The 12,740-nt window shown below is 46.3% G+C and overlaps 1 long non-coding RNA gene across 1 annotated transcript; it reads right to left on the reverse strand.

Moving 5' to 3' along the window:
• Positions 1-362: 362 nt before the first annotated feature.
• On the reverse strand, positions 363-3,302 carry LOC123083174 (uncharacterized). The gene is made up of 5 exons (XR_006439220.1): positions 3,092-3,302; positions 2,187-2,987; positions 1,613-2,065; positions 1,198-1,490; positions 363-1,126 (listed from the first exon to the last, which is right to left on the reverse strand). It is a non-coding gene; the product is annotated as an uncharacterized lncRNA (long non-coding RNA).
• Between the last annotated feature and the right edge of the window lie 9,438 nt (positions 3,303-12,740).

Below are 12,740 nucleotides of genomic sequence, written 5' to 3' on the forward strand. Positions count from 1 at the left end.
GAACTCATGACCCCAGAACTGACGAACATTGCCGGATGGTATACTCTGATACGGCTTTTAGGATGCCATCCTGCCACCTGTCTTACAGTACTTGCATATATCTGTCTAGAAGTTCAAATTTTGAATCTACCCTCGCGCCAAGTGTCAGCAGAAAACACATTCAGCATACAAGCCCATGCTCTAAACCTGAGACGTGAACCCTAGCTAGTGTATGCGACCACAAATATGAACCAGGCAGATGCTAGAGATACCACAACAGTAGGAAGCAATATTTCCAGCAATCAGTAAACCAAATTTAGTACAGATGAACATTATCAAACTTGGTAGTCTACTGGTACAATATGCAAGATGCCTCTCGTAATTGAGGAACAAGCATGGAGCAATGCTCACTGAAACACACTAGAAAATCCTGAAAGGTACTACAATACAGATTACAAATTAAAACTTCGGAACTCATTTCTCAGCAGCACCGAGCAGCCTCATGCAAGTGTTCCGGCGATGCCCTTCCATGCTGCAGTTCTTGCATATCCCTGGCTTCCGTGGTTTCTTGGGGGCATCTCCTCTTTCGGGGCAGGTAATTCGCTTGTGCCCCTCACGCCGAAAAATGTTGAAGAACCTGCTACATCTACTCTAACCCTCATAAGGCGCCTTCTCCCTGCTATTAGTCAGTCTGCCGACCCCACTATGCTTATCTGGAGTTGCTAGACCTTCAAGGGCATTCACACTAACAGATTTCCCACCACTTTTGCATTTGTCAGCATCGTCTCCCCCCACAAACGCAACCACTCCATTGCCAGGAAGTCTACCAGTGGCCAAACCTGCTATCCGATGCTCAAACCCCAAGCATCCCTCTTCTCAGCTAAAGGTGTGCCACTCACCAACAAAGCTTCCAGACCAGCAAACATGTGCTCGAATGATTCTGCATTCGAATCGCCTATCCGCACGACTTCCATGGCTTTCAGATAGAGCATCGAGTTCCTGCATGTGAACGACAAGTTAACTGAATTGTCCTTCTGATACTGAACCAGGTGTTGGGGAAGTATGTCCCTCGCGTCCTTGGTCCACCGCTTGAGTACTTGAGTATATGCATTGCAGGGATCTTCTCCAGATGAAGTATATCCATGACCTGTGCATTACAATATGTTTAAGTGCAGAAATTCAATTAATGTGCATCAATTTTTTGTCAGGTTTAGTTACCCTTAAGACATGGTTGCATAACATCCCAGTATGCTCGAACTGGCCAGACTCGCACGTAAACTCTGACTGATCTTCACTTATGGTCACCTCGTACTCGACTCTGCTCCATTTTTCTCTTTTAGCTACATTGTCGTGCTTTTTAACATATTTCCTCTTCTTCTCTCCTTCCTTGACATTGTACAACGTCCCTTTGATTAGGAGGCGACCAAAACTCCTCAAACATAGCCCTGGTGTAAAGTTTACTTGCATGCCGCTCTATATATCACCAAATTGGTCCTCCTGATAGCTCCACCCTGTCATAATATAGTTTGGTTTTTCTGTATGTAAGTGATTCATGTAAACAAATGCCTGACATGCATGAAATGTACATACATTTCTGTCAAATAATCAAAATGTACACACAAAAAATGCTTACAATTATCGTCCTCTTCTCCTCGTAGCTTTCCTCACGCTCATGGTCAAACTGTAATTAACCTCATGCACTGCCTGAGAAAAATATGCATTGGGCTTGAAGGAGGCATGTATGTCTTCAACATGTGATTCGCGGCTTACCTTCCCGCAAATGTTTCTTAGGGTCCTCTTCATGACGGGCACCTTCTCGACCGAACCAACGAAGCTCCCAATTATGTTGTACACCTTCCAAAGTTTCACATTGTTTTCCCTAGGTTGCTTTATCAAATCTTGTGTATGCGTCGATGTGCTTGTGCGACGGCCAGTGCACCTACTCACCCATTGTTAAGGACATTGAATGGTTGCGGCTCTCACGGTGCTCTGTGATGTATCAGTTGTTGTCCGCCGCGCGAAACAGCCTAATCAGCACTGGACACTCGCATCTGCATGACCTACTATTCTCTACCTCTGGTTTGCTCTGCATGTCGGCCAGCAAAACATAACATCAGACATTACCGCGCTTGGAGAACACATTGACGACACAGCAAAACACATTTACTCTAAAATGTATTATATTTGAGAAAAAGCTCGTTACTCACCGAGCAACCACATACGATCTCCTGCATGCATTTCGTCCTCTCGGCATTTAGTCTTCTTTTACCATATCTGATACCAAAGACATCCCAAGAATATAGATTGTAGAAGTCGTGTGCCTCACCCAATGAATTGAAACTCGGGTCAAGAGTAAGACGTACTAAATCTTTTGTAGGTTCCTCTGCGTTGCAAGTTGATTGCTCCAGAGCGCTCATTCGAGAGGGACACGGTGTCCTGTCTGGTGGCGCACTGCCCAGCCGTGACCTGTTGCAGACGTTCATTATTCACTCTACGAGTTCAAATACAAGAGTAATTTTGTTGTCTATTAGTTCTACACTTCTACTTCAACAACATTAACAGTATGTTGAAAGTGCTTCTGACTGTTAAACTAGGCATCAAGCATGGACTGCAGTGCCATGGCTTACTTCTTGATAGGGTCTTCCATCCTAACGATTTTTGCAAAGTAAAACATTTTTCAGACAGAACATGGATGTGCAGAAGAACATGCAGTCAAAGCTGAATATACAGACCAACATCTGTAGGATATGGGATCACATTTTTAGTCTAGTCTGGTGCCTCTAGGTTGACTATTTCAGTCGACTGCGCCGGCCTCGTCAGAGATGCATCCGGGCGACAACGGCGGCCAGCTCCTGCCCTTTCAGTCCCATCGCCAGCTGCTGAGCGCACCCAGACCCAACATTCGAGTCTTCAGGAATGGCAAGGCCAGCTCCGTTGTTGGGCAACAAGACTAGAGAAACCAGATCTGCTTGCTCAAGGTTGTCAGCGAACTCCTCTCGTAATGGAACCTGAAAGAAGACAACAATGGCCGCAGCCCGCCATTAAGGTCCGTTCGCTAGACAGACTGGAGAACAAATCCTAAAAAACTATTTGCAGATCTGCGGGAACTAACCTGTCAGGCATGGAGCAACTCAACCCTGGAATCCTCCATTATTCCGGTCACCATGGGTGTAGAACGAGCGCCACCGCAAGGACCTGCTCAGACAGCGTGTTTTGGGTGGAAGGGAGGGACGGCGAGGGTTCCGACGATCTGATCCCTGGCTCAGGTGCGGTTCTAACGATCTGGTCCACGGACCAGAGTTCTCTGCGTGAACACCGTCTCCTCCCTACGTTTCGGGCCCACGCCAGAGATATTGTTTCGTACCGTATTCCACTGCATGCTCCTTTTTCGCCACTCGCCGTCGTCAGACGTGTCAGACCGAAAATTGCGGATCCCGAGCCAGGAACGGACGCCAACGATTTCGGGATCAGCTGGGCTCGGGCACCAAATCGCCACGTCCAAAGTAGTGGCTCAACACAAGAGAGTGAAAAGACAAGAGAAATGAAACTGCACTTCGTAATCTATGTAACCCTTTTTTTCAGTTGTAATCTATCTATCCATGGAGAGGCGCAAAGCTTCATGTGACGGAAGCAAGTTTCCTCTCTCTGTTTTCATTCCATTCCTGCACGTTGTCCTTGTGTTTCACAAGGCATGTTTAGAGTTTCAGAAGATTATATAGGAAATTAAAAGGAGAACAAATTAAAGTGGACTCAGGGCAAGAGCAGGGCAGCTTCCTTTCCAGTCGCTTTACATAAAACTAAAATAGGCTGATCACTTGTTGCGAGTACGGTCAAAGGCCAGGCTTGCAAGAAGCCAGGAAACGTTCTGTTAGCGACTTCTCGATCGTGCATGCTCACTTGCTCAGACCAGGTCAATTGCCATTTGCCAAATCAAATGCGAGAGGGGCCATCGCGACCATGATTAGAGTACTGTCAATCTCGAGCACGCTTTGTGCACAACAACTACGACAGTAAACATGCGGTCATGGTCCACAGACACCGGTCAATTCATCAATCAAACGGTTTATATTGTCTTAATTAGTAAACTGTCAGTCTGGAATTAAGATGGCATATTTTACAGGCGGCTGCACTGACGTTGCACACTCCGGCTTGACGCGAAAACTAGAGATTGAAATGGAAATCTTGGAGGTCTCGCCACATCTTATCCGGTTGTTGGGATCTTAGATATGCACCCATCGGTCCAAATTGAGGGGGGAACATTTTTGGACTCGATCGAAAACGTTGACGTGCAATGTTTGAATTGAACTTGGAGAAACAGGATGGATGCATGCATGCTGGCGGGCGGGAGATATGTATATCACTCGGTTGTTGGGACGTCTCTAAACTTTTGGCACAAAATCGTCGACAAGGCCGCTTATTTTCTTCGTCCATTCATAGTCGGGTGAGAGTGAGACGCTCGTATGCGACACCGGGCATGTGTGCTGGACTTGCGAGTGCATGCGGCACGTGTGTAGCAGTAGTCGTTGAACAGTTATTGTCCTTAGTGCAGTTAAGTATATTTCGAAAATGATTAGCTGGAGATCAAAGACCGGCGACCAATTGTGACTCTGCATCACTGCTATTATATTGTGGTCGAATCTGCCAACAGGAGTTGAATAATGCGGGAGATTAAGAAATGTCCAGAATAAGCTGAGGCTCGTCTGCAGCTGGGCTGGGTGTTAGGTTTTTGTAAGTTTTTCTTAACATGTTGATTGACAGATGCTTTCTCGGAATGGGATACAAGTTGTGGGTCGTTCCAAACGTAGTACATGTTCTGCAAGTGCAACTTGCTGGACCACCAACTTGCTTGTTGTTGCTATATAGAGTACTCCGGAATTAAAACTGCATTTCTATTTTGCGGACGATGCGATTCAGGGTGAAGTGCTGTTGGTAAGTTTTGGAGTAGGTGGTTGTCACTGTGTTTTTTTTTTGACACAGTGCAGACGCAGACGCTCATACATACACATACACTCATTCCTATAAAAACATACACGCACACCTTATTCTTATGAGCGCCTTCGAAAGACTGAGCTGACAGATCATTTTAAGATTGACGAAATCGCCACGAATGTCTCCTCCCATTAAAAACACATCGCCGCAATGTCTAGAATAAATTCAAAAAAATGCGAGGATCAATGTCAAGTCCAGGACTTAAACTCTGAGAGGCATGGGATACAATTGTCCTCTAGTTATCGAACTATAGGTTGGTTCGTGTTTGTTACTGTGTTTGGTCAAATAGAGACGACATCAATACATATACATGGTGCCTACTTGTACTAGTCATTACGTGCTTGCACAATGAAGTGTCAAATTATGCTGGTCGTTTCTTCTGATTTTATCCATTACACGTTCAAATGGATAGGATTGAATGGAAAAATTAAAGGTCAAGATATGTGAATGTGAACTCGAATGTAGAACACCGTGCCCAAACTAAGATAACCTACACGTAGAAACACTCTAGCACGACGTGTGTGCAGTGCACTGAAGCGTGATCCATTGACTGGCCTTTTCTTCTTAAGTGTGCCTAGGTTAGCGATGACTGACTGGGTCTTTGGCTTCATGTCCTGGTCGAGTCTTCTGGGTCGCGAACCCACACCACTCAACCCCCACTGCAGAGAACCACCGGTCATCACCGACCGATGCCAAGTATCACGTCTTCATTAGACCACTGGTACCTAGTCCGGTCCACGTGTCTCTCGCTATCCCGTTGAAATAGGCTTCGACTCTCCATGCATTTACGCCGTAGCCCCTTCATCAGCACAGAGTGAAGTCGTCCATCAGACTCCAGCTCCACCTTCAACATGACATCATGTAGCTGCGCCTTGCCACCCCGCGCTCCGTCGACTTCAAGCTCTCTCATGTGTACACTGCCTTGAATCAACCCTACGCCATAGTCTGTCGAAGCCGCACAAGCCCTCAGGCCTGCACCACGTGTTTCCACGCCCCAGAAGTCGGCCACCATCAGCATCACGCTCATACGTCGTCGTCGCTGAAATCACCGCCGTCTTCTGCTTTGACCGACATCCCTGCCGATCCATCAGACTGTCCAGTCCAACCCAGCCGAAATTATCCGACTGCACCATGCTCCACCCTACGTCGTGTCCGCCTCGCACATCTGTGCATTGCCTTGACGCCCTGTGTTTGCATGATCCTGCCACGACACCCTCCAGACTCGTCCAAGCCTTGTATGCACGCCGCCCGTCCTTTGTCGTACACACTCTGAGCACTTTCCGCAAACTTACCAACAGGAAAAATCCTTGCAGACTTGACCCCAATATGGATTACTTTCTGCGAATTCTCCTGTCTCTTTTGCCAGTACTTCCGTGTATGCTGCAGACCCTTTTTTTCAGAACAAGTCCCGCCTGGGCACTACGCCCAGCCATGTTGGATACTATAATCCTCACAGTACTCCCTCCGTTTTTTTAGTCCGCATATAAGGTTTGGTCAAAGTCAAGCATTATAGAGTTTGACTAACTTTATATTAAAAAATATAAACATTCACAATATGAAATCAATATATTCAGATGCACCATGAAACATATTTTCATACTATATAGTTTTAGTACTATAGATGTTTATAATTTTTTATGTAAATTTGGTCAAACTTTGTGTAGTTTGACTTTGACCAAACTTATATGCGGAGTAAAAAGAAACGGAGGGAGTACAGTCCTAAGGTGCCATCAGCAAACCGAACACAAAGATTTCCGTGCAAACCCCATGCACTACCGTTCTTCTATTCAAGATTGCCCAAACCTTTAACCACTGCGTCTGCATGATCCAAATCCTGCATGCTTTTCCATCGGACTTGCTCCAATTTTCTATTAACAAATCTCACGCAAAACATGCACGCCTTGCCAGCTTATTGCCCAGCTTTAGCGATCCAGCGCCTGGCCACCACGCGCTAGCAGCCGGCCTCGTTCAGGTCATCAGCCTTGGGCCATCACAGCCTGGCCTTGGCAGCCTCTGGCGCCCTACCTGGGCCTCAAGCCTATGCAGCCTCTCGCCTCTGCCAGCGCCGCCACTCGGCCACGATCCGATCCTTCCGAGTCGCCGAAAACTGTTGCCAGCCTGTCAACAGGTTAACCTAGGCCGTAGCTCTCGCTTGGACCATGAGACGCGGCCTGCTCGTACGCACCATCATCCGCCTTGCGCGCTGTACGCCGAGCGCCACACGGAATCGATCCGACTCGCCGCCGCCTGTTCAACTGCATGCATCCGATCTTGCCGACATGTCGCTTTCCATTGCTGCCTCCCGTCGAAACAATTTACCATCGACTCTGAATCTGAATCTTGTGATGGCGCCGCTTCCGATCTCCCAAACTCCCAGGATGCTTTCCACGATCGTCTCGGCGCGTCTTAGCTCCATGGCTCGGGTGCGAAGCCCTGACAATCACGAATCAATACGATGCCTTGCTTCAACTTTCTGACCGACGAAACCGCAACCTCGTCTTTACCTTGCTCATGATATCACTTATTAGAATAATTCCAAGGCCACCGTCGATTTACCGAGGATCAAGCAGTCATACAAGCACGACACCGAGATTTGTTAACGAGGTTCATAATACCACATCCCGGGGCCTGACTACGAGCGCTCTTCCCCATCACACCGTCACAATACCGCCAGTGGCGGAGCCAGGAAATTAAGATTAGGGGGGCCAAATGACAAAAAAATTAATTGCAGGGGCCAAACTACACTTATGCATGTATTTTTTTTTTCAAAATTATGCACTGTTCATATCCAAACTAATAACAAATCAGGGATGTTAGGGGGGGCCAGGGCCCCTGCTGGTCCCCCCCCCTAGCTCCGCCACTGAATACCGCACCCCGGCCACCCGGGCGCCGGCACACGCCGCCGGCTCCCCCGCGTGCCTGTGCTATTATGTTGGCATAGGTTACATCGTGTATCTACCCCCAATATATATGAGAGGCCTAGGATACAAGTGTCCTATTAGGACACAACTCCTCCCCTGTGTACACACAGTCCAAAACCAAATCCAACTGTAACCTACCTTGTACAATAATAATCGACACAACTTTAACACTATTTTGCGGGCGATGCGATTTCAGGGTGAAGTGATGTTCGTAAAGTTTTGGAGTAGGTGTTTCACACTGTGTTTGGTAAGATAGAGACGGCAGCAATACATATACGCGGTGCCTACTTGTATTAGTCATTACGTGCTCGTATGATTAAATGTCAAATTATGCTGGTTGATTCTTCTGAAGATTTTATCCATTACACATTCAAATGGATAGGATTGAATGGAGAAACTAATGATCAAGATATTTGAAATGTGAACTCGCATGTAGAACATCGTGGCCAAACTAACATGGCCTATACGTAGAAAAGCTGTAGCACGACGTGTGTTTCGGGCAGTGAAGCATGATCCATTGTCTGGCTTTTCTTAAGTCTGCCTAGATTAGCGATGCCTGACTAGGTCTCTGGCTTCATGTCTAAATTTGGCAAAGTCTAATCAATCTATTTGAAGGAGGGAACATGCAAGCATGCATAATGCATCAAAATATTCTCTACAAAATTGTGTGTGAATATTTACAGGCACTTCCTTTTTCGATTTATCTGGCTATACACCAAAAGGGGAGAACATGGATTAAACCTACTCTGCTATTTTTTTTTACTATTTCCGTCCATGTCTTTTTTTACCGTACACAAACTGCTTGATGTCCTTACGTCGATGCAGCCCCGCGTATCCACGCAGGGAGGTCGGTACGGATGAAGCGCCCCCCGAGTCCGGATAATCTAAAACTTACGAAAATAACTTAAGAATAAAAAAGACGTAGATTCCTCGCAAAGAAAAAAGACATAGATGGGTGTAGTTTCACGTGCAGGGTGTAACACGTCCTGTCTTTGTGTTGCGAAGTCTACCCATCACTGAGTACTTCGCGCATGATGTATGGACCCTCCTACAGGGAGGAGATTACTACACACCAACTATGCGTGGTGACCATTCAGTCATGATGATGTAGGCACCATGATTACTGCAAACTCGACCACATTTACTGCACAACAACTATGACAGTGATCATACAATCATGGTCCACAGACACACTGGTGAATTCATCAGGGTGCATTGTCTTAATTAGTAAGGTGTTGGTACGTGCCTGTCACTGTCAGCCTAGAATCAAGATATTAGCATATCATTCGGTCCAATTTGACGCTGCTGGATATTTTTGGACTCGATGGAAAGATGAGGAGGACGTTTGAAAACGTGTTTGAATTGAACATGGAAAAACAGGGCTCGTGCGTGCATGCTGGCATGTTGGCGGGCAGGAGATAATATCACTCGGTTGTTGAGACGCCTCTGAACTTTGATTTGGGATCTCGGCCACAAAATCGTCCACAATGCCCGCTTATTTTCCTGTCCATAGTCGTTGGCGAGATGAGACGCTCGTATGCGACACTGAGGCGAGCGAGCGAGCTCATGCGGCCGTGACCAAACGGATAGGATTATGCTGGTCCTTTACTTACTTGTACAATTAAATGTCAAATTATGCTGGTCGTTTCTTCTGATTTTATCCATTACACGTTCAAATGGATAGGATTAAATGTGAACTCGCATGCAGATCACCGTGACCAAACAAACATTTGTTTTTTTGAAACGGAGGCAAAAAATTTGCCTCATATATTAAATAAGGAGGAGAGAGAGTTTGTACAACACACACTCAGATTACGGCATGACAATTATTCTCGCAATAAAAAAGACCCTAGTTTCTTCGCCCCAGCTTTGATCCAAAGGTTTGCCTCGTCTTCAATGATGTTGAGCAAGATTTGCGGAGGTGCACTCTTTTGTCTGAACACTCTTGCGTTGCGCTCATTTCAGATGACCCATGACACTATCATGGTAACCGATGCCTTTGTTTTTCTGTCGGTGGTGCCCTGATGCATGTGCTCGCCCACCAGGCCTGAACGGAGTCGAACAAGTGTCATGTGGACGTGTCCATGTCGTGGATGCGAAATTTCTGAATAGCCATGTTTCAAAGCCTGAGAGTGAAGCGGCATCTGAAGAAAAGATGAGGGCCACATTCCTGCACCCGTCGGCACAAGGGGCAAGGGCCACAGTTAGGGCCTGTTTGGTTCCAATAAGTCACCTGACTTATAAGTCAGGTGACTTAAAACCAGTGACTTATAAGTCACGCCTGTTTGGTTGTCATCTGACTTATAAGTCACCTGACCACACCTTCTCACCTTGTTTTTTAATGTAAAGATGGTGGGACCCACACAAAAGAGAGTGACTTATAAGTTTTAAGTTGGGGTGGAGCAACTTATGACTTATAAGTTGGGGTGACTTATAAGTTGGGTCTGTTTGACAAAATAAGTCACTTTTTTCACTTTTCGACTTATAAGTTGGTGACTTATTTGAAACCAAACATGCCCTTAGGCCATCCTCGCTTCTCCAATATGTCAGCAGTCCAGATCCTATCCTGAAGCGCGAGCCAAGCAAAGAACTTGACTTTCGGTGGGGCCCAAGCCTTCCAAACCATTTGGTCCATGGGGGAGAGGACCAAGCCCAAAAATTGTGCCCTGTAAGCGGAGGCCACGGAGTAGTGCCCAGATTCCGTGTGCTTCCATAAGATGTCATCCTCAGTGAGCTCATCCAAGTGCACCTCATGCAGTAGCATCCAGAGGGTGAAGAATTGCGCAACATGCTCGATGGAAACCGATGCGGGCAGTCTGATTTTGAGGATCCACGCATTGTCCTTGAGGGCCTCCCATATCTTCCTGTGCTTCCGGGAGGAAGCCTCGTAAATAAGCGGAGCAATGTCTTTGGGCTTGCGACGAAGGAGCCAAAGGGAGTCCCAAAATGGAGTCTTCGCACCGTTCCCAACCATGATGGTGGTACAGGCGTAGAAAAAGTTGAGGTCCTCCTCATCGCACGGGTTCCCACTCCTGACCCACAACTTTGTGGGCTCCTTCCACTCGTACCAAGGTCACCGCAGACGCAAAGCCCGCACGAACTTGTTGGTGTTGAGGACCCCAAGTCCATCATAGGCGAGCGGCCGGCTGACAACATCCCAATTAACCTTGCATTTTGCCCCGGATGTCGTATCCGACCCCGACCATAGGAAGGCCCGCTCAAGCTTGTTGATGTTTTGCAGAATGGTGGGTTGTATGACAAGTGGCGTGATGAAGTAGGTCACTTGGGAAGTGAGGACCGACTTAACGAGGGCCGCATTGCCAATGGTGGTGATGTTTTGACCGTCATATGTAGTCAATCCGCTTGCCATTTTATCGACAAGAAATTGTAGGTCTGCTTGCCACCAAACAAACATGACCTATACGTAGAAAAATTCTAGCACCACGTGTGTGCGCAGTGCACTGAAGCTTGATCGATTGACTTCTTTTTTCTTACGTGTGCCTGCCTGACTGTGTCTCTGGGTTCATGTCTATCTATTTTTGAAGGACAGAGCTTGCAAGCATGCATAACGGATCCAAATATTTTCTACAAAAATTTCTCAAAAAGAATATTCTCTACAAAATTGTGTGCGACTATATAGAGGCACTTCGTTTTCGATTTATCTGGCTACATGGAAGAACATGGATGAAACCTGCTCTGCTAAATATTCGAATTTTTATCGTCCATGTGTTTTTTGCCGTAGGCAAACTTATGCTTTCTTTTGTGGGAAAACAAAGCAGCGGACTCCACAAATATACACGCATCCACAGATACCATACGATCGACTCCCTCTCGTTGTCAACTTGCTGGCCTTGATTACGTGTTCTCATTCTTCCGATGAAACTGTGTCCAGATTCTCCAACTCATCGTGATGGCTACTCGTGCTGAACCGTTCTACACCTACACCCATGCTCACACCTACTTTTCAAAATCTTGGTATGTAGTTTGAAATGGAGTGAATAATGTTGTTTAGTATGCGGAGTTTTCTCCTATAGTTGGTGAGATTTCTCATTGACCTCTATAGTTGGTGAGATTTCTCGTTGACCTCTACAGTGGCGGAGCGTGAACCAAATATAAGAAGGGGCCGATTAGTCAAAGCACTACTAGAAAAAGAGCTATATATGAAATTGACACTAATGGCGCACCAGAGAAGAGGTGCGCCACTACTATATACTAATGGCGCATCATCAGGCGATGCGCCATTAGTGTGGAAGACACTAATGACGCACCAGGCATAAGGCATAAGGTGCGCCACTAGTAACAAGTTTTTTTTCATTTTTCCAAACATACTAATGGCGCATCTAGGCTAAGTGCGTCATTAATAGTTCTAACTAGTAATGGCGCACCAGCAAAAGAGTGCGCCACTAATGTATTCTTTTTATTCTTTTTTTTTTGCAAAACTACTAATGGCGCACCGTGGCGTACTGCGCCACTACTAGTTTAAACTAGTAATGGTGCACTATGCCACGGTGCGTCATTAGTATGTATATATATATATTTAACTTTTTTGCAAAACTACTAATGGCGCATGGCCAGGTGGTGCGCCATTAGTATGTTGGGTTACTAATGACGCACGGCCAGGTGGTGCGCCATTAGTAACCTGGGACCAGCTAGATATTTTGGACAGCCACACCTATACACTCACTTTCCCCACTTTATTCCCTCCACCTCCTTCTCCAAGCTTGTCGGCTGCCTCCTCCTCCTCACCTCATTTGCACCATAGATTCATCAAAATTAAGTGGTGAAATTACCTTTTTTTGATAGGTAAGTAAGGGGAAAGCTATCTTCATGTTGTAAATCTACTTTTTTTCT

This window comes from Triticum aestivum, chromosome 4A (assembly GCF_018294505.1).
Source record: "Triticum aestivum cultivar Chinese Spring chromosome 4A, IWGSC CS RefSeq v2.1, whole genome shotgun sequence".
Classification (NCBI taxonomy): Eukaryota; Viridiplantae; Streptophyta; class Magnoliopsida; order Poales; family Poaceae; genus Triticum; species Triticum aestivum.